The sequence below is a fragment of the Haematobia irritans genome, chromosome 1, assembly GCF_050003625.1.
Source record: "Haematobia irritans isolate KBUSLIRL chromosome 1, ASM5000362v1, whole genome shotgun sequence".
Taxonomy (NCBI): domain Eukaryota; kingdom Metazoa; phylum Arthropoda; class Insecta; order Diptera; family Muscidae; genus Haematobia; species Haematobia irritans.
Window position 1 is genome coordinate 56,333,491 of NC_134397.1, and position 24,051 is coordinate 56,357,541.

The 24,051-nt window shown below is 26.2% G+C and overlaps 1 protein-coding gene across 3 annotated transcripts in view; it reads right to left on the reverse strand.

Annotated features, from left to right (window-relative positions):
- The window catches only part of SNF4Agamma (SNF4/AMP-activated protein kinase gamma subunit), a 514,590-nt gene that overhangs the window by 403,530 nt on the left and 87,009 nt on the right, over positions 1-24,051 (reverse strand). Inside the window, exon 1 of one of the 3 annotated variants that reach the window (XM_075290407.1) lies at positions 4,699-4,998. The exons of the other annotated variants lie outside the window; for them this stretch is intronic. The gene's annotated coding sequence lies outside the window, so the exon portion shown is untranslated. Of the gene's footprint in view, positions 1-4,698; positions 4,999-24,051 lie in introns of those variants that run through there. 3 annotated transcript variants of the gene reach the window in all.

Consider the following 24,051-nt stretch of genomic DNA (forward strand, 5'->3'; position numbering starts at 1 on the left):
ATTGCGTATTTTATGATCAAATGTGATAGTATGAAATTTTGTATATTATTGGTTTTAGCAGAAACAAAAAATAAAAATAAAAAACAAATAAATAATGCAGAAAAGAATGTGAAGTTAAAGATACTGTATTTAGCTCAGATATAAACCATAACGAATTTTCTTATTTATTTTTTAATATAGTTTAGCATGTAATTTTAGATAACAAAAGACTTCTTTTAAAGGTAAAGAATTTTCTTCAAAAAAAAAACAAATAAAACAGATTGAAGACAACCATTGCCTCATTTGTCATAAATTCGGGTTTATTTACACATTACAATTTCGTTTGTTTTTCTTTATATTAAAATTTTTGTCACAATTTTGTCAAAATATTATTTCTATAGAAAATTTTGACAAAATTTTCTTTTTATAGAAAATTTTCTCAAAATTTTATTGCTATAGAGAATTTCGCAACAATTTTATATAGAAATAAAAATTTTATTTCAATAGCAAATTTTTGCAAATTTTTATAACTATAGAAATTTTTTGCAAAATTCTATTTCTATAGAATTTTTTGCAAAATATTATTTCTACAGAAATTTTTACAAAATTTTATTTCTATAGAAAATGTTGTCAACAGTTTATTTCTATAGAAAACTTGGTCAACATTTTATTTCTATAGAATTTTTTGTAAAAATTTATTTCTATAGAAAATTTTGTCAAAATTTTATTTCTATAGAAAATTTTGTTAAAATTTTAGAAAAAATGTCTATAGAAAATTTTTGCAAAATTTTATTTCTATAGAAAATCTCCTAACAACTCTCTTTCTATAGGTAATTTTATCAAAATTTTATTTCTATAGCAAATTTTATCAACATTTTATATCTATGGAAAATTTTGTCAAAATTTCATTTACTTAAAATTTTTAAAAAAATTTCTATAGATATAAAATTTTTGCAAAAATTTTTTATAGAAATAAAATTTTGTCAAAATGTTATTTCTATAATAAATTTTGTCACAGTTTTATTTCTATAGAAAATTTTGTCAAAATATTATTTCTAAAGAGAACATTTTATCAAAATTTTATTTCTATAGAAAATTATATCAAAATTTTTGTTTCTATAGAAAATTTTGTCAAAATTTTTGTTTCTTTAGAAAATTTTCTCAAAATTTTATTTCTATAGAAAATTAAATCAAAATTTTTGTTTCTATAGAAAATTTTGTCAAAATTTTTGTTTCTATAGAAAATTTTCTCAAAATTTTATTTCTATTGAAAAGTTTCTCACAATTTTATTCCTACCCAGCAAAAACTCTCATTACCCGGTAATCTTGTAGGTAATCCTATTTAAAAATTAATAACCACTTATTAATTGGCATCGCTTCGGATTACATTTACATACGCATGTCCTAGGAGGGAAGTACTTCTTCACAGGCATACTTTCGGCCATAAAATAAGTAATGCATTTAAAGCATATAATCACCTAATATGTACTGACTTATTCGTAGATACACCAGAGCTTGCAAAATAGCCACTTATTGTCTCAGGCAACCAAATCTCGAAAATATTGATTTCTATCGCCGATTACAATGGATCAAAATGGTGCTGTAATAGGAGAACTACTTGAATAGAAACGAATATTGTATAAATAAACAAAAATTCTAATAAATAATCTAAATAAGATTACACTCAAATTAATTTCACACTTAAAGGTAGGTACTATGTTCTGTTTTCGCGTTGAAATTTTCGCGGTTACTTTATTAAAACAGTTCAATATGAATCAGAAAAATTAACTCACTTGACGCGCAGTTTCTTTTTCCTATAGATTTCAGCGAGACTTTACAGGAATATGTTTATTTTCATTTATAATTTTGATTATATAAGGAAAAGTAATCGCGAAAATAAAGTGGTTTTCAACTCGAAAACCGAACATAGTACCCACCTTAAAATAGAAATAAATGTAGGTTGTTTAAGGTAGTTGGATTCGTGGATTACGATACAATATATCCAATAGCCAATTCACATAAGGTTCGAAATCTACTAAAAGTGGATTTTAAGTCTCTTTTTTATAAGGCTAATGGCATTTGAAATTTAGTTTAAACGCATTTTGGAAGTGTAATGTGAATGAGGTATAAGAAAGCATTTATTTAAAACATAATATGATAATGTCATTAAACACAATTATTATGAAATATTTGTGATAAAAAATTCTTAACGGAAAAATCTTCAGAATTACCGTTACATTACATATTCTTTTTGATTTTTTATGTAAGTGCTCGATTATGTGAATAATTTTATTAACTACAACTGCCTAAAAATTTGAGAATAACAATTCGAAAATTACCGAGAAGTATTTATTTTTGTCATTACAAGTTAGTCATTATAACTCGCCGCAATGTAATGCAACGTGTAATGACAGCTTTACTCCTGGTAATGTCAATTTTAATGAGATGTGGTTACCTAGTTTTTGCTGGGTATAGAAACTTTCGTCAAAATTTTATTTCTATAGAAAATTTTGTCAAAATTTTATTTCTATAGAAAATTTTGTCGAAATTTTATTTCTATAGAAATTTCTATCAAAATTTTATTTCTATGGAAAATTTTGTCAAAATTTTATTTCTATAGAAAATTTTATTTCTATAGATTTTTTTTGCAAAATCTTATTTCTATAAAAATTTTTGGAAAACGTTATTTCAATAGAAAATGTTCTCAAAATTTTATTTCTATAGAAAATTTTTGCAAAAATTTTACATCTATAGAAATTTTTTTCAAAATTTTATTTCTATAGAAAATTTTCTCAAAATTTTATTCCTATAGAAACTTTCGTCAAAATTTTATTCCTATAGAAACTTTCGTCAAAATTTTATTTCTATAGAAAATTTTGTCAAAATTTTATTTCTAAAGAACATTTTGTCAAAATTTTATTTCTATAGAAAATTTTGTCAAAATTGTATTTCTATAGAAAATTTTGCAAACATTTTATTTCTATTGAAAATTTTGTCAACATTTTATTTCTATTGAAAATTTTGTCAAAATTTTATTTCTATAGAAATTTTTGTTAACATTTACGTCTATAGAAATTTTTCTCAAAATTTTATTCCTACAGAAACTTTCATCAAAACTTTATGTCTATAGAAAATTTTGTCAAAATTGTATTTCTATAGAAAATTTTGTCAACATTTTATTTCTATAGAAAATTTTGTCAAAATTTTGTATTTCTACAAAAAATTTTGCCAACATTTTATTTCTATTGAAAATTTTGTCAAAATTTTATTCTATTGAACATTTTGTCAAAAATTTTATTTCTATAGAAAATTTTGTTAACATTTATTTCTATAGAAATTTTCTCAAAATTTTATTCCTACAGAAACTTTTGTCAAAATTCTATTTCTATAGAAATTTTTTATGTTTTGTATCGAAAAACAAGAATGACACATTATACACTTCTCGGCCTCTTAACTATAGCTGGTGTTAAATCTGCTGCTGGCTGTATCTTGATGATAATGATTAATAGCACATTTGTATATATAATTTCTTTTGAATATTTTGTCAACAATTTTATTTCTATAGAAAATTTTGTTAACATTTATTTCTATAGAAAATTTTCTCAAAATTTTATTCCTACAGAAACTTTCGTCAAAATTTTATTTCTATAGAAAATTTTGTCAAAATTTTATTTCTATAGAAAATTTTGTCAAAATTTTATTTCTATAGAAAATTTTGTCAAAATTGTATTTCTATTGAAAATTTTGTCAAAATTTTATTTCTATAGAAAATTTTGTCATAATTTTATTTCTATAGAAAATTTTGTCAAAATTGTAATTCTATAGAAAATTTTGTCAAAATTTTATTTCTATTGAAAATTTTGTCAAAAGTTTTGTTTCTATAGAAAATTTTGTCAAAGTTTTATTTATATAGGAAATTGTATCAAAAGTTTTGTGTCTATAGAAAATTTTGTCAAAATTTTATTATTTCTATAGAAAATTATATCAAAATTTTTGTTTCTATAGAAAATTTTGTCAAAATTTTTGTTTCTATAGAAAATTTTATCAAAATTTTATTCCTATAGAAAATTTTGTCAAAATTTTATTTCTATAGAAAATTTTGTCAAAATTTTATTTCTATAGAAAATTTTGTCAAAATTTTATTTCTATAGAAAATTTTGTCAAAATATTTTTGTAGAAATTTTTGTCATAAATTTCGGGTTTATTTGCTTGCTCCCAAGGAAGACACTTTACCTTAAAAGGCAATTTCGTTTGCCTAAAATTTCTTTTAGGAGGATTTTTTTTTTGTTTTGGGTTTATGACACAATGGTAGTACTGAAGAAAAACTACTCTAACGAAAGCTATTGACAAAATAATAAAAAAAAATACGAGTTAAAAAATATATTGTTTTCATCCACCCAATAGTTTGCTCTCCTCTTTGTTCCCTTTGAGTACTATATAAATAAGTGAAGGGAATTTTTCCATACGCCACATTACTATGAGTGACGAAATATCAAGATATCAAAAATAAACATTTATGACTATAGCTTTTTTAACTGATAACTCAAATCAAACGAAAGAAAAACACAATAATTGTAAAAATATGCTTTACAACTTTTATAATCCAATTTGTGTGTATTTGTTTTTGTTTTTTTAATTTACCCCTGCAGTCATATCAATCAAACTCGAGATCCATATATATAAAATTGTAAACTAAAATAAAAGAAATACAAAACCCACCTGTTATTAATTAAAAAGAATTTTTTTCTCAAAAATCATATTCCGCCAAGTAAATATCGACGACGCTAGATGCCAACAATAAATGGGGCAGGGGAACCACCTTTAAGTTTTGTATCGAAAAACAAGAGTGGCACCTTATACACTTCTCGGCCTCTTAATTATAGCTGGTGTTAAATCTGCTGCTGGATGTATGTTGATGATAATGATTAATAGCACATTTGTATATATATAATTTGGTTTTGTTAATATTTTCAACGAAAACTATTGTAATTTTTAGATTTTTGTAATTAAATTTGTTTTTTTATTTATGGTTTACTTATTTTTTTATTTTCATTTCTTTTGTAATTATTATTATTACACACTTCAACTATAGACACAGATAACATCAACGAATAAACACTCGGGTAAATACGTTGTAGGTTTTTATTATTAATATTTTTTTCGTTCAATTCAATTTCACTGGACTCATTTAAAATTGTTTGTGTTTTTTTGCTCCGTCTAGAAATACAAAAATTTGCTAATGCTATGAAAGCAAATGTCAATGTTAATTATTGATGATTTTTGTAGAAATATTTTGCTGGCGAAATACACAATAATTAAGAAAACATAAATGTTGAGTAATTTTAGATTACTACGGAATTTTGTTTTTATTTTTATTTATTAACCATTTTTTTCTTTTCTTTTAAGGTAGAAAATCTAAATTTATAAAAGGTTTGGAAAATTGTACTGCATTATTTAAAGATTCCCGCTATTGTGGTTGTCTATCGTTCTACTTCTTTAGAAAATTTTTTCAACATTTTATTTTTATAGACAATTTTTGCACAGGTTTATTTCTATATAACATTTTTGCAAACTTTAATTTCTATAGAAAATGTTGTCAATATTTTAGTTCTATAGAAAATGTTGTCAAAATTTTAGTTCTATAGAAAATTTTGTCAAAATTTTAATTCTATAGAAAATTTTGTCAACATTGTATTTCTGTAGAAAAATTTGTTTCTATAGAAAATTTTGTCAATATTTTTGTTCTATAGAAAATTTTGTCAAAATTTTAGTTCTATAGAAAATTTTGTCAAAATTTTAGTTCTATAGAATATGTTGTCAACATTGAATTTCTATAGAAAATTTTTGCAAAATATTATTTCCATAGAAAATGTTTGCAGAATTTTATTTCCATAGAACATTTTTGCAGAATTTTATTTCCATATAACATTTTTGCAAAATTTTATTTCTATAGAAAATTTCGTCAAAATTTTGTTTGCTATAGAAAATTTTATCAGAATTTTATTTCTATAGAAAATTATGTCAAAATTTGGTTTCTATAAAAAATTATATCGAAATTTTATTTTTATAGAAAGTTTTGTCAAAATTTTATTTCTATAGAAAATTTTGTCAACAATTTATTTCTATAGAAAATGTTTGAGGAATTTTATTTCCATAGAAAATTTTTGCACAATTTTATTTCTATAGAATATTTTATGAAAATGTTGTTTCTTTTGTCAAAATTTTATTTCTATAGAAAATTTTGACTAAATTTTATTTCTATATAAAATTTTCGCTAAATTTTATTTCTATAGAAAATTTTATCAAAATTTTATGTGCTAGAGAAAATTTCGTCAAAATTTTATCAGAATTTCATTTCTATAAAAAATTATGTCAAAATTTTACTTTTATAGAAAGTTTTGTCAAAATTTTATTTCTATAGAAAATTTTGTCAACATTTTATTTCTATAGAATGTTTTGTCAACATTTTATTTCTATAGAAAATTTTTACAAAATTTTATTTCCATAGAAAATTTTATGAAAATTTTCTTTTTATAGAAAATTGTGCAAAAATTTTATTTGTATAGAAAATTTTTGCAATATTTTATTTCCATAGAAAATTTTATGAAAATTTTATTTCTATATAAAATTTTGTCAAGATTTTCTTTCTATAGAAATTTTTGTCCAAATTTTATTTCTATAGAAAGTTGTATGAAAATTTTATTTTTATAGAAAATTGTGTCAAATATTTATTTCTATAAAAAATTATTGCAAAGTTTTATTTCCATAGAAAATTTTATGAAAATTTTATTTCTATATAAAATTTTGTCCAAATTTTATTTCTATAGAAAATTTTTTCAAAATTTTATTTCTAAAGAAAGTTTTGTCAACATTTTATTTCTAAAGAAAATTTTGTCAAAATTTAATTTTTATAGAAAATTTTGTCAAAATTTTAGTTCTATAGATAATTTTGTCAAAATTTTATTTCTATAGAAAATTTTGTCAAAATTTTAATTCTATAGAAAGTTTTAGTTTTATAGAAAATTTTTTAACATTTCATTTCTATAGAAAAATTTTGTCAACATTTTATTTCTATAGAAAATGTTTGCAGAATTTTATTTCCATAGACAATTTTGTCAAAATTTTATTTCTATAGAATATTTTGACTAAATTTTATTTCTATATAAAATTTTTACCAAATTTTATTTCTATAGAAAATTTAATCAAAAATTTATTTGCTACAGAAAATTTCGTCAAAATTTTGTTTTCTATGGAAAATTTTGAAAAAATATTATTTCTTTAGAAATTTTTGTCAAAATTTTATTTCTATAGAAATTTTTCGCAAAATTTTATTTCTATAGACAATTTTCGCAAAAATGTATTTCTACAGACAATTTTTGCAAAATGTTAATTTCTATAAAAAATTTTTGCAAAATTTGATTTCCTTAGAAAAGTTTTGCAAAATTTTATTTCTATAGAAAAAAAATTATTTCATAGAACATTTTGTCAAACTTTTATTTCTATAGAAAAAATTATTACTATTGAAAATTTTGTCAAAATTTTATTTCTATAGAAAAGTTTTTTAAAATCTATAGAATTTTTTTTTTAATCTTATTTCTATAGAAAATGTTATCAAACATATTATTTTTTTATTTCTAAGAAAATATTGTCAAAATTTTATTTCTATAGAAAGTTTTTTTTTTAATCTATAGAATTTTTTTTAAATCTTATTTCTATAGAAAATTTTGTCAAAATTTATTTCTATAGAAAATTTTGTCATAATTTTATTTCTATAGACAATTTTGTCAAAATTTTAGTTCTATAGAATATTTTCTCAACATTTTATTTCTATAAAAAATTTTATCAAAATTTTATTTTTATAGAAAATTGTGTCTAAATTTTATTTCTATAGAAAATGTTTGAAGAATTTTATTTCCATAGAAAACTGTGTCAACATTTTATTTCCATAGAAATTTTATGAAAATTTTATTTCTGTATAAAATTTTGTCAAGATTTTATTGCTATAGAAAATTTTGTCAAAATTGTAATTCTATAGAAAATTTTAGTTTTATAGAAAATTTTGTCAACATTTTATTTGTATAGAAAATTTTTGCAAAATTTTATTTCTATAGAAAATGTTTGCAGAATTTTATTTCCATAGAAAATTTTGTCAAAATTTTATTTCTATAGAAAATTTAATCAAAAATTTATTTGCTAGAGAAAATTTCGTCAAAATTTTGTTTTCTATAGAAAGTTTTGTAAAAATTTTATTTCTTCAGAAATTTTTGTCAAAATTTTATGTCTATAGAAAGCTTTTGCAAAATTTTATTTCTATAGACAATTTTTGCAAAAATTTATTTCTACAAACAATTTTTTCTAAATGTTAATTTCTATGAAAAATGTTTGCAAAATTTTATTTGCATAGAAAAGTTTTGCAAAATTTTATTTCTATAGAAAAAAATTTATTGCTATTGAAAATTTTGTCAACATTTTATTTCTATACAAAATTTTGTCAAAATTTTATTTCTATACACAGAAAAAAATATCACCAAAATATTTCCAATTACAAAGTTAATTGAAGTTGAAAATTTTTTCAATTAATAATTAAGTCAATGATTGAACATTTTAAAATTTTTAATTAAAAAATTAATTGATACAATTAACTTTTTAATCAAATTCGGAAGACTAATTCAGTTAAAAAAGTGCTGATTTTTTTTAATTTTTAATGAAAAATGTATTTCAGCCAACCATTTGTTAATCCAAATAAAAACTTTAAGCCAATTCAGAAAGTAATTAAAAATAGTTACCTTTTTTAATTAATAAATTATTTGAGTTGTGCAATCAACATCAATTAAAATTTTAATTCAATCAATTAAAAAATTAATTGAAGTTTGCTGAAAAAAATCAATTAATTTTTTAATCAAGAATTTTTTCTATGCCCAATTAAAACTGTGATTGATACTATCATTTTCGTGATTGAAGACATCTCAATTAAAAAATTAATTGGATCAATTAATTTAGTGATTGAATCAGAAAAAAAAATTTTTGTGTGTAGAAAAGTTTTTTAAAATCTATAGATTTTTTTTTGAATCTTATTTCTATACAAAATTTTATCAAATATATTATTTTTTTTTATTTCTATAGAAAATTTTGTCAAAATTTTATTTCTATAGAAAATTTTTGCAAAATTTTATTTCTATAGAAAATTTTGTCAAAATTTTATTTCTATAGAAAATTTTGTCATAATTTTATTTCTATAGAAAATTTTGTCATAATTTTATTTCTATAGAAAATTTTGTCTAAATTTTATTTCTTTAGAAATGTTTGTCAAAATTTTATTTCTACAGAAAATTTTTGCAAAATGTTAATTTCTAAAAAAAATTTTTTGCAAAATGTTAATTTCTACAAAAAAATTTTGCAAAATTTTATTTCCATAGAAAAGTTTTGCAAAATTTTATTTCTATAGAAAAAAAAATTATTTCATAGAACATTTTGTCAAACTTTTATTTCTCCAAAAAAAAAAAGTTTATTTCTATTGAAAATTTTGTCAAAATTTTATTTCTATAGAAAATTTTATCAAAATTGTATTTCTATAGCAAATTTTATCAAACATTTTATTATTTTTTTATTTCTATAGAAAATTTGGTCAAAATTTTATTTCTATAGAAAGTTTTTTTAAAATCTTATTTCTATAAAAAATTTTGATAAAATTTTATTTCTATAGAAAATTTTGTCAAAATTTTATTTCTATAGAAAATTTTGTTCAAATTCTATTTCTATAGAAAATTTCTGCAAAATTTTATTTCTATAGAAAATTTTGTCAAAATTTTATTTCTATAGAATATTTTGTCAACATTTTATTTCTATAAAAAATTTTGTCAAAATTTTATTTTTATAGAAAATTGTGTCAAATTTTTATGTCTATAGAAAATGTTTGCAGAATTTTATTTCCATAGAAAACTGTGTCAAAATTTTATTTCTACAGAAAATTTTCTTAAAATTTTATTTCTATTAACCAAGAGTGGCTTCGCAGATATGGACGATCCAATATAGCTGATATCGGTGACACTTCAAGATTGCTCTCGAAACCACAACATGCTTACTCTAACGAGTAGGTCTATTGAGACAATATTGCATGAACTAGTCAGATTTATTGCAAGGTCATTATCTGTCAATGCCCTACGGGAAATGGATTGGTACAGGACTTGTACCCCAGGATCGGTAGAGGACTTGCACCTGGTGTGTGTAACAGTCCCAGTTCTGGTCCAACCGTATGGAAGGGACCGGCCACTTCAACATGGATATGTCATTGGCGGGCTAAATTTACACGATAGGACAGGACTTGAACTCATTCCAGAGGATACGTCCTGGAACAACTTAGTAGGACTATCCATGAGCCAGTCTGGGACAAACTCTTAGGAGCCTGTTTCATTTTAAGCAACCGACTCACACCAGAAAGGACAAGTTTTTCGAATATGTTGAACAATAGATTATTCTGATTGTTGTATTTTAGTACATCAATTAGATTTTAATATCAAGAGAGTATAGAAATCAATAAATTATATGAAAATTTAAAAAAAATGTGATAAACTGGAGCACTGGGTACTAGTCCTGTGATAGGTCCATTCGTGTCAATTTGCACCAATTTCCCGTAGGGTGTATGCACAATTATGGTTTTTTTCTAGATATCGATGGGACATTCAATAATGTGCGTCCGGGTGGGTGGAAGTGCCTATATGTAATAGGCGGATGGAAGTGCCTATATGTAATAGGCGGGTGGAAGTGCCTATATGTAATAGATTTTTGTTAGTTTACATGATATCACAATAGCCTGCACTTAAAACTAACGTAAATTTGTGGTACAATTTATATAATCGTTGAGGTTTAAAAATCTATTAAAAAAAATAATTTATTTAAAATTACTGTAAAGAAAATTGTAATAAATATAATTTTAAACTACAATTAATTATAATAAATTAGTATATTCCCACATTGAAATGCATTTCCAAACCCTTTATAAACTTTTTAAACGAAATGCTTGTAAACATGCAGCAAAAAATAATCAATTAAACTCGTTTCACAGTTTCACATATTAATATGGTCGTTTGCGGGAGATTACTGCACTTTTTTAATTGTTTCGATTGTTTTTTAATGAATAATTAAATGTGTTTTTATGACAAAAACAAAAAAAAGCACTTTCAATTGAATGAAGAAAGTTACACATGCTGTAGTAACCCAGCAACACCATACAGTTTTATTACTTCATCATTGTAATGAGAGAATACTACAAAAGAGCAACAAAAGAGGGAGAGAGAGAGCAAGCTGTAGAAATAAAGAGTCAGAGAAAATTCAAGAGATATGCAAATATCTAACCAGCTGTTTATATTCATCCATGATTTAGCTTAAAATGACATTGCTTTTGCTTATCATTCAAATTGCAACTGTTTCAAAAAAAATATATGTACGTATATTTATTTATTTATTTTTTGTTTTATTTAAATGCGTTTACACAAAAATCAACAAGCAGCAGCTATGTAAATTAAAAATGTCCGCTATAGCTTTAGACAAAAAAAATTCCATGACGTTGAAAAAAAAAAAATTTAAATTTGCAATGTCTAAGAAGACGTCACAATACTGTACAGTTAACATAACAAGACGTAAAAGTAAGAGCGTTAAAACAAAACACAATGACTATTGACAATTACATGGAAAAAATATTGTGATACCATTTGCATGTATGTATTGGCATTGTTATGAGGAATCGAATAATCGTAAATACGTACAAGTATTATTGCAAGAGTTAAATGAATTTTTGACAATTTCTTTTATAAACCTTAAGACATAATCTTGGTATATGCTTCGAATGCGTATTATTGGTGGAGAAATGCAATAAGAGAGTCAGCCCTTAATGCAATATTACAATTAACAGGACAATTTAAAAGTCATCTATGAAAAATTCAACAAATCGTGTCTGCAAGTATCTTAGAGCCGCTGTGGTTTAAAAGTTAGCAGGCCTACCATGCATACAAGGGTTCATTGGTTCAATCGCAGTTTCGGCCAAACACCAAAAAGTTTTTCAGCTTTGGATTATAACTTCTCAGTAATGCTGGTAAAATTTCTAAGTGTTTCAAAGCTTCTCTAAGTAGTTTCATAGCAATGTGGAACGCCGTTTGGATTCGGCTATAAAAAGTCTACAGGCAACACTCAGTGATGAGAGAGAAGTTCAACACTGTGGTACCACAATAGTCTAATTGTGGTACCACAGTGCGCCTGAAATATCGGGCTGCGCCTACACGCAAAGAAAAAAAACGTTTGGAAAACGTGTACCGAAAACGTGTTTCTTTTGTTAGAGTTTTTTGAATTGCTTCGAAAATTTTAAACGTTTATCACCAAAAAAAAATCGTTTTTTACAAAATTTTTATTTTTTCAATAAAAAAAATTATTTTTGAAACAACAATGCAGTCCATTTCGTTTATATCAAACACTGTTCTTTTGTGACTTTAGGTCTTTAATAAGACACATATTACAGTTCAAAATTTAATATAGTACAATGTAATGTTCAACATTTTTTCGGAATCTTCCGAACATATCTAGAATATATGTAAAAAAAAAACAAAAAAAACTTTGGTCGAAGCAGGGATCGAACCCACGACCCTTGGCATGCAAGTCAGACATAGCAACCACTGCTCCACGGTGCCAAACAAACTGTTTGTTTCTGTTAAATAAACTTTGTTTATTCGGCTCGTGGGCGCCGCAAGCTATGCTATATAAATATAACTTATATGTATAATTATCTATTGATGACCATAACAGGTACATAGCTCAGTGGTTAGTGTGTTGGCTTACAAAGTGCATGGTCCGCGGTTCGATTCTCCGTCCAGGCGAAAGGTAAAAAAAAATTAAAAATGTATAAAATCGTATAATTTCTTCTACATTGTTGGTATTACAGGAAAAGGTGTTAAGAACTAAAAACCTCGTGGATGAGAGAAAGATGTGAGGGAAATGCAATTAGCAAGAAAACAATGTTTTTTTTTTGAGTTAGTCTTTATGAAATTGTTTTTACATCCTGGAAAAGAAAAAACGTTTATCACAAAAAGTAAATACTTTTCTTCCAAATACACTTCCTTACAGCGAAAAGCAAATGAGAAACGAACTTTGTTTGTCTAAAATTTCGTTTGGGAGGAAAGAATTATTTTTTTGCGTGTATACGTAACTTAATCTGACGTAGACGAATTCGTTTAAAATAGCCATAGATGCCCTTAATGTCATATTACACCTAACAGATCAATGGAAAAAAAAGTCCCCGCGTCCTAAATCTTCACATTATATATAGCACTGGACATATACTTAATTAGGCTGATTCTGGCATAGGCTTCGAAACCCTGGTGGATATTATTGAAAATTCAATATGAAAGGCTTGAGGACATTATTGGTGTGATGCGAATTCAATGTTTTGGATATGAATTAAGAAATTTTGTGATATTTTCACAAATAAATAATTTTTTGATTTTTTATGTGTTTTAATGCATTCTTATGCTTGTTTGGAATGTTTGACTTCAAATATTTTCAAAAATTCGCAATTTTTCTAGAATGGATTTGGATTTTTTTTCGGCAAAATTTAAATAATATTTACCATTTTATTAATTCTTAATCTATTTTTAACCTATTTGAAACAAAAAATTTTAAATTTTCCATTAAAAATTTGAAAAAGCGATTCAAATGAACTTCCTGTGCAGCTAAAATAAAGAACTTCTTTGGAAATTTTAAAGTTGTGCCTTTAGAAGAACTTCCATTTTTTTTTTTGCTGGGACAATATTGGTGAAAATACTGAGAAGAGTCGGCAGGCTTATTGTTTTGGATTAGGATGGGCAGTGCAGACCACGAACACAAGAGCTTTCTAGACTAAGAACGAAATGAGAATGGACTGAGACAAAGACACGAGACACGAACCAGATCCTTGAAATAGGAATTTAATTTTTCAAATTCGAATTTAGTTCATTCATAGGATTCTTTATAATAAAGTCTTATGTGTTTATAAAAGTTGAGCTCAACCCGGTCTTTATACCGCAAGAGTTTTAGTTTTTGCACAGTGGGCCCCATAGTAAAAAAAATGAAGAATGCTCAATTTTGAACATTTCATGCAATCATTTCTAATGAGGTTTTGAAAGATGAGGTCAATCCCTTTCAAATGAGTTTCGAGTCGAGTTTCGGCTGCGGAATGATTGTTCGATTTTGCAGATGGAAGTCCGATCCGAGATATAAATGAATCCATCAAATAGCTCGGCACGGAGGAATGGATTTGGGAGTATACGGGTTGGCCGCACAGACTGTTCTGACAAAATCTGACATTACCAGCCATAGAGCTACAGGATATAAACTTAGAGAACACATTATATATAGCCTCTAAGCAAGTTGGGCTACAATAATGGATAATGGGCACATATACATCAGTATGAAATAGTGATACGGTTGGAAAGTTGACAAGAGCAGCAAGAGGGAGCGTGAGGGGCCTATATAAGAAAATGATTCATAAATTCGGTAGATCGGAGGGCTATACAGACAACAATTTTCTATAGAAATAAAATTTTGACAAAATGTTCTATAGAAATAAAATTTTGATAAAATTTTCTATAGAAATAAAATTTTAACAAAATTTTCTATAGAAATCAAATTTCGACCAAAAGTTTCTATAGAAATAAAATTTTGATAAAATTGTCCATAGAAATAAAATTTTGATAAAATTTTCCATAGAAATAAAATTTTGACAAAATTTTCTATAGAAATAAAATGAAATTTTGGCAAAATTTTCGGTGGAAATAAAATTTTGAGAACATTTTTATAGAAATAAAATTTTGACAAAATTTTTCTTTAGAAATAAAATTTAGACAAAATTTTTCTTTAGAAATAACATTTTGACAAAATTTTCTTTAGCAATACAATTTTGACAAAAAATTTCTATAGAAATAAAATTTTGACAAAAATTTCTATAGAAATAAAATTGTGACAAAAATTTCTATATAAATAAAATTTTGACATAATTTTCCATATAAATAAAACGTTGACAAAATTTTCTATAGAAATAAAATAAAATTTTAACACAATTTTCAATGCACGGTTTCAAGCTGAAATCAAAAAAACAACAACCATGATTAAAGAACAAAACGAATTAAGTAAGAGGAAGCACGCTCAAAATAACCCCAGCCAACAGCACTCAAATCGATGATTTGACAGTGGCAAAGGTAAAGAGATATGTTTGTACAAATTTATTTCGGCAAAAGCCGACTATCACAAACCTTTTTTCGGAAGGTTCAAGTGTGGTTCACCTTGGGTTTAGTGAACTGCATGAATTTTTTCTGATAAATGGTTGATAGTTTTGTTGCAAGAAGAGGATGCTGTTGAGGAATGTGGTAATTCCGAAACGTGCCTCCATCCTACCATCTTGCTTTGCTCAAATAAACTTAACAACCATTCGTTCCCTCTGTTGGTTTAGCTACACTTGTAGTTTAGTCAATGCATAGTTTTAAGCTGAAATCAAAAACAAAAAAATGATTTAAGAATAAACCAACACTAACAAAACAAAACGAAACAAAAGTTTCTTTAGAAATACAATTTTGACAAAAAATTTCTATAGGAATAAAATTGTGCCAAATTTTCTATAGAAATAAAATTTTGACAAATTTTTGTATAGAAATAAAATTTGGACAAAATTTTGTATAGAAATAAAATTTTGACAAAATGTTCTACAGAAATAAAATTTTAACAAAATTTTCTATAAAAATTAAATTTTGACAACATTTTCTATAGAAATAAAATGTTGACAAAATTTTCTATAGAAATAAAATGTTGACAACATTTTCTATAGAAATAAAATTTTGACAAAATTTTCTATAGAAATAAAATTTTGACAAAAATTTCTATAGAAATAAAATTTTGACAAAAATTTCTATAGAAATAAAATTTTAACAAAATTTTCTATAGAAATAAAATTTTAACAAAATTTTCTATAAAAATAAAATTTTGACAAAATTTTCTATAGAAATAAAATTTTGACAAAATTTTCTATAGAAGTAAAATTTTGACAAAATTTTCTATAGAAATCAAAGTTAGACAAATTTTTCTATAGAAATAAAATTTTGACAAAATTTTCTATAGAAATAAAGTTTTGATAAAATTTTCTATAGAAATAAAATTTTGACAAAATTTTCTATAGAAATAAAATTTTGACAAAATTTTCTATAGAAATAAAATTTTGACAAAATTTTCTATAGAAATAAAATTTTGACAAAATTTTCTATAGAAATAAAATTTTGACAACATTTTCTATAGAAATAAAATTTTGACAAAATTTTCTATAGAAATAAAATTTTGACAACATTTTCTATAGAAATAACATTTTGACAAAATTTTCTATAGAAATAAAATTTTGACAAAATTTTGTATAGAAATAAAATTTTGACAAAATTTTGTATAGAAATAAAATTTTGACAAAATTTTCTATAGAAATAAAATGTTGAGAAAATGTTCTATAGAAATATAATTTTGACAAAATTTTCTATAGAAACAACATTTTGACAAAATTTCCTATAGAAATAACATTTTGACAAAATTTTCTTTAGAAATAAAATTTCGAACAAAATTTTTAATAGAAGTCAAAGTTTGACAAAATTTTCTATAGAAATAAAATTTTGACAAAAATTTCTATAGAAATAAAATTTTGACAAAATTTTCTATAGAAATAAAATTTTGACAAAATTTTCCATAGAAAAAAATTTTGACAAAATTTTCTATAGAAATAAAATTTTGACAAAATTTTCTATAGAAACAAAATTTTGACAAAATTTTTTATGCAAATATAATTTTGACAAAATTTTCTATAGAAATATAATTTTGACAAAATTTTCTATAGAAACAAAATTTTGACAACATTTTCTATACAAATAAAATTTTGACAAAATTGTCTATAGAAAAAAAATTTCGACAAAATTTTCTATAGAAATAAAATTTTAACAAAATTTTCTATAGAAATAAAATTTCGACAAAATTTTCTTTAGAAATACAATTTTGACCAAAATTTTCTATAGACATAAAATTTTGGCATAATTTTCTATAGAAATAAAATTTTGACAAAATTTTCGATAGAAATAAAATTTTGACAAAATTTTCTATAGAAATAAAATTTTAACAAAATTTTCTATAAAAATAAAATGTTAACAAAATTTTCTATAGAAATAAAATTTCGACCAAAATTTTCTGTAGACATAAAAATTAACAAAATTTTCTATAGAAATAAAATGTTGACAAAATTTTCTATAGAAATAAAATGTTGACAACATTTTCTATAGAAATAAAATTTTGACAAAATTTTCTATAGAAATAAAATTTTGACAAAATTTTCTATAGAAATAAAATTTTGACAAAATTTTCTATAGAAATAAAATTTTAACAAAATTTTCTATAGAAATAAAATTTTGACAAAATTTTCTATAGAAATAACATTTTGACAAAATTTTCTTTAGAAATAAAATTTCGAACAAAATTTTTAATAGAAGTCAAAGTTTGACAAAATTTTCTATAGAAATAAAATTTTGACAAAAATTTCTATAGAAATAAAATTTTGACAAAATTTTCTATAGAAATAAAATTTTGACAAAATTTTCTATAGAAATAAAATTTTGACAAAATTTTCTATAGAAATAAAATTTTGACAAAATTTTCTATAGAAATAAAATTTTGACAAAATTTTCTATAGAAATAAAATTTTAACAAAATTTTCTATAGAAATAATATGTTGACAAAATTTTCCATAGAAATAAAATTTTGAAAAAATTCTCCTTAGAAATAAAATTTCGACCAACATTTTCTATATAAATAAAATTTCGACCAAAATTTTCATAGAAATAAAATTTTCAAAATTTTATATCTATAGAAAATTTTATTTCTATAGAAAAAACAATTTTGACAAAATTTCCTATATAAATAATATTGCAAAAATTTTCTATAGAAAGAAAGTGTCGACCAAAATTTTCCATAGAAGTAAAATTTTGACAAATTTTCTATAGAAATTAAATTTCTACCACAATTTTCTATAGAAATAACATTTTGACAAACTTTCTGTATAAAAGAAAATGTATGAGTTACAGCATTATTTCAGGTAATACTCAAATAAAAATAATTCCAATGCGTATGGCAAGCGGTCATGCGAACCGTTTTATCATGGCGTGTCTCTTTCATAAGAAAAAGGGAAAATATCTTTTTATCTTAAAAATGTACTTTTCTGAAGTTGTTTCAGTACAATTGTAACCCTCGAATGCCCAATCCCGCCTTTAGGCGTGCTTCATTTAATAAGGAAGCGTTTAGTAAAACACTCCTTAAGACAACAAAAATGGGTGAAATAAAGAGAAAACTTAGTTTAAACTGTTCGAAAGGCTTTGCAGCATATACTGAATTTTACCGTATAAATTTCTTGTTTAGTTTTCTTGCTTTTGTGTCGTTAACATTGAAAATTTAATCAGGTGGCAAAAAAATTGGGGCATTAGAGGGTTAAGAATGCTATTTATCATCCCTGGTCCACACACATATGTTTTCTCCGCGTGTACTCGTATATTAGTTCTAAGCTTTAACTTCTAGTAGGCATGAAACATGGCATACTATTCTCCTGCTTCTTCTCTCTTACTCTCTCGATCACTTGGACTCTCCTAACTGAAGTGATCTTTTTGACATTTGGTAAAAATGACTTTTTATGCCGTATTTATTTGGCTTTATCTCTCTCCCCTTTTTTTTAAAGTAAACACAAAACAGCTGTTTTCTTCGCTTGGTTGGTACATATGCTATGTCTTTCATTGTACTTGGGGAAATGGAAAAATCCCAAAGAAATTTAAAAAAACATAATTATTTTTGTTTTTGGCTTTTTATACATTTTTTTGTTTTTTTTTTTTTTGTATTTCCTTTTTTTTGTGGAAAAGTTAATAAACACTACACGCTCCATTTCATTTACTGGAGAATTTTAATTTTTGGAATTCTTTTTTTTATCTTATAAGCTTGCTCGTGCATTCTTATGATCGTTGGCCTTTTTATTATGCAATTTTTTTTTTTATCAGAGGCCAGTATTTATCTGGTTTTGTTTTCTTTTTTCGTTATTTATTTATTAAATTTTGTTTGATAAACCCTTCTTCTTGACATTAATTTCTTTGATACACATTTCTTGTTTTTTACTCTTCTTTCATTTAAGTTGTCATCATTTACTCTCAATAACACCAATTTTGCTTTGCTAGCTTTACTGGGTTTGTTGATATGTGGTAGATTTTTTTGCCACACACACACATATAACACCACCTCGCCACCCTAGAAGTTTTGTTGTTGTTGTAGATATTGTGATTCAGCTGCTACTTCAACTGTTTTGATCATTTATTGTGGAGTGGAGAGAGAGAGAGAAGAGGTGGTTAAAATAAAAAGAGAGCACTGGGTTTAGGTATAAAGCCCAGCTTTCACATATATTTTTAACTTAATTAAAACGAAATTCATAGAATTTTATTTCTCTTATTAATTATAGTAATTTTTCACACAATTATTTAATTAATTACCCCAAAAAGATGCAGAAGATATTCAATATTTTCTTCTCAATTTTTTTTTATTTTTTTTGTTTTCTTTATCGCTTCACAACTCTTAACGTTGCACGTTTTATGATAACACGCGCTAAGCTTCTTGGTAGGCAGACTTTTTTCGTTGATTTTTTTTTTTTTGTAAGAAAAACACTTGTTCACAATTAATTTTATTACTTTTTTTCTTTGGTCAATGATAGGCGGCTCCAACAGGAAAACACGCAAAATCACCCAGAAAAAAAGGGGTTATACCCCAAATAAATAAAAAAAATCCTTTTATCGGTGATAATACACAACGGAAAAAAAAGGTGACAACGACTGCAACAACCGACAGACAGACACAACGACATACGACGACGATGGCGGCGGCGGCGATGACGACAATAATGAGCGCTCAGTAAAAAAAAAAAACAAAATAACAGATCTCGTGACACAGAAACACTCAGGGAAGAAAACACGTACAAATGCCTCAACAGTTTACGGAATACTAACTGAGAACCAGCTGAGACTGCAATTTACCAATTCCAAAATGTTTTCTTCGGTTTCTTACTTCGTTTCTTATGTAGTTGCTGGTGTTGTTGTACTATAGTGATTATTTTTATTAAAATTCCTCTTATTGGTGTTTTTTTTGTTTGTCTGTCGCTGCTGTTCTCCAGCTATCGATAGCGTTGGTAATAATGATATGGATGTTGTTGTTGCTTTATCACACATATATAAATAAAGCTACAACAACAACAAAAAACGCACTCTTTTGCTCACCACCGCTTTGATGTGGCAGTGTTTGTGTTTGTAATGTGCTGGAGTATAACAACAACAAATTGATGGTGTGGTAGGGGGGGGGGGGCAATAATAGTTGCCACTCTGTATATTATTTACAGACTAGAGCATTCATTTGTAATTATAAATGTGTGTAAAATATTAACCAAACAAAAAAAACCATTCAACTCATTATTTCCTATTGTTGTTGTGTTACGCATAATTTTAAATGAGTTGTCAAAAATTTCCAAGTTTTTATTTTATACTTAGAATTTATTTCTATTGTTTTTGTTGTACTCTTTAGAATTGCGACCTGAGAGAAGAGTTGGCATTTGTGAGTATTTATGTAATTGTGTGGTAAAACAAAAGCAATGCATTATAGTCATGGAGTGCGAGATAGTAACAAAACAAAGAGCGAGTGTTTTAGCAAGAGAGAGAGAGAGCAAGAAACCGAGAACACTAATACATATGTAATTTTTGTTAATAAGCTTCAGAGAGCTTATGGATGTTATTACATGGATACCAGATCGTAACGATCGCAATCTTGAATTCCCAATGATGGGTCATAAAACACCCATAGTTTAACAATTTTTCTGATAAACAAAATTCACAAACTTCAAGTGAATTTTAGTATTGCACTCAAAAACCCACAAGGAAGGAAAATTTTGGATAATTTTAGGAAAATTAGGTTAAATTTTTTACTATACGTAAAATTTCCCAATATGAAAAAAATCCAGTTAAAAAAATTGACTCAAATGAACTTCCTGTGTAGTTAAAATAAAGAACATCTTTAGGAGGGCATTCTTGGAAGTGCTTTTAAAGTTGTGCCTTTAGAAGAACTATCGAACTTTTTTTGCTGGGTTACGGTGAAACCACTTACTGATTTTATACTTGGCAACAAAAATGAGAGACACGAGCTTAAATCAGGATTATACTGAAAATCGATTCGCAGTTCTTAGTCCAATTCAACCCTGGTTCTATGTCTGCGTATCTACAAATGGGTATCAGAAAGCCGCGGTTGCGAGAGAGCAAATTCAGCACCCTTCATTCCAATATTCACAAAAAATATCACCAAATTTTTTTCAATTAAAATATTAATGGAATTCTAAAAAATTTTCGATTAAAAATTTAATTGGCACAACCCTTCATTCCAATATACATAAAAAATATCACCAAATTGGAATTCTAAAAAATTTCAATTAAAAATTTAACTAGCTTAAAAAATGTTTTTATTTGAGATAAAAATCAATCAGAGAAATTAATAGTATCAATTAAAGTTTTAATTGGATCAATTAATTGTTTAATTGTTGTTAGTGATTGATACTATCATTTTTACGATTGAAAAATAAAAAATAATTAGATCAATTAAATGTTGTGTAGATTTCACATGGGATATGGTCCACTGTATGTTTCAAAGTGTTTACTGTCTCCTCTATCTCGCGCACATTTATTTATCTGTCCGGCTAAACCCAAAGAAAAAGTACTTTTCTACGTAACGAAAGTTTCGACAAACGAAATTCCCCTTTCTTATAAAATATTTTCTTTAAGAGCAAATAAGCGATTCAACGATTATCTCTAACCTTTTTTTTAACAGGTTGGCTGATAAGTCCCCGGTCTGACACATAGATGGCGTCGCTAGTATTAAATGCATATTATTTTTATATAGTACCAACCAACCAAATGATTCGTGTCAAAATTTGACGTCTGTAAGTCAATTAGTTTGTGAGATAGAGCGTCTTTTGTGAAGCGACTTTTGTTATTGTTAAAAAAATGGAAAAAAGGAATTCCTGTTTTGATAAAATACTCTTTTCTGAAGGGAAAAAATACGGTGGAAGCAAAAACTTGGCTTGATAAAGAGTTTCCGGACTCTGCCCCAGGGAAATCAACAATAATTGATTGGTATGCAAAATTCAAGCGTCGTGAAATGAGCACGGAGGACGGTGAACGCAGTGGACGCCCGAAAGAGTTGGTTACCGACGAAAACATCAAAAAAATCCACAATATGATTTTGAATGACCGTAAAATGAAGTTGATCGAGATAGCAGAGGCCTTAAAGATATCAAAGGAACGTGTTGGTCATATCATTCATCAATATTTAGATATGCGGAAGCTCTGTGCAAAATGGGTGCCGCGCGAGCTCACATTTGACCAAAAACAACAACGTGTTGATGAATCTGAGCGGTGTTTGCAGCTGTTAACTCGTAATACACCTGAGTTTTTCCGTCGATATGTGACAATGGATGAAACATGGCTCCATCACTACACTCCTGAGTCCAATCGGCAGTCGGCTGAGTGGACAGCGACCGGTGAACCGTCTCCGAAGTGTGGAAAGCCTCAAAAGGCCGCTGGCAAAGTAATGGCCTCTGTTTTTTGGGAAGCGCATGGAATAATTTTTATCGATTATCTTGAGAAGGGAAAAACCGTCAAAAGTGACTATTATATGGCGTTATTGGAGCGTTTGAAGGTCGAAATCGCGGCAAAACGGCCCCATATGAAGAAGAAAAAAGTGTTGTTCTACCAAGACAACGCACCGTGCCACAAGTCATTGAGAACGATTCATGAATTGGGCTTCGAATTGCTTCCCCACCCACCTTATTCTCCAGATCTGGCCCCAAGCGACTTTTTCTTGTTCTCAGACCTCAAAAGGATGCTCGCAGGGAAAAAATTTGGCTGCAATGAGGAGATGATCGCCGCAACTGAGGCCTATTTTGAGGAAAAACCGAAGGAGTACTACCAAAATGGTATCAAAAAATTGGAAGGTTGTTATAATCTTTGTATCGCTCTTGAAGGGAACTATGTGGAATAATAAAAACGAATTTTGACAAAAAATATTGTTTTGCTTTGTTAGACCGGGGACTTATCAGCCAACCTGTTATTTACCGTTGAAGAAACTTTTCGTTCCTCAGAATAGAAAACTCTTCGTTCAGTGTATATATCGAGATTAAAGAACAAAAACAAATAGTAAACATCCAAAAATCGCTTAAATGTTCTTTCAAATATTCTCCATTAAGATCCATACAATTTTACATGCGTTTGAACCAATTATCGCAGCACTTTTGCCACTCTGATTGAGATATTTCCAAAACATGCATTCTGAACGCATCAACTGCTTCATCAGGAGTAGAACTGCAGTTTAATTTCAAGCTCAAAGACGTAAATCCACGTTGCACCACCTGCCACGATGTCATAGATGTATTTTTGGAGATTTTTTTTTTTCGACCAATCGACACTAGCCTTTTTTTGAACAATTGACAAATTGTGTGGGATCCAAAGGGAACAAATTATTTTGATGTTCATACAATTTTGAAAGTATACTGGTCCCACGATAAATCAATATCAGTTGGCGCACAGCATCAATGGTTTCCGGAAAAACTGATTTTGGACGAAATTCGTCATGGAGTAAACTACGACGGAGCCACCGTGGTGCAATGGTTAGCATGCCCGCCTTGCATACAAAAGGTTGTGGATTCGATTCCTGCTTCGACCTAACACCAAAAAGTTTTTCAGCGGTGGATTATCCCACCTCAGTAATGCTGGTGACATTTCTGAGGGTTTCAAAGCTTCTCTAAGTGGTTTCACTGCAATGTGGAACGCCGTTCGGACTCGACTATAAAAAGTAGGTCCCTTATCATTGAGCTTAACATGGAATCGGGCAGCACTCTGTGATAAGAGAGAAGTTCACCACTGGATTGAATAGTCTAAGTGAGCTTGATACATCGGGCTGCCACCTAATCAAACC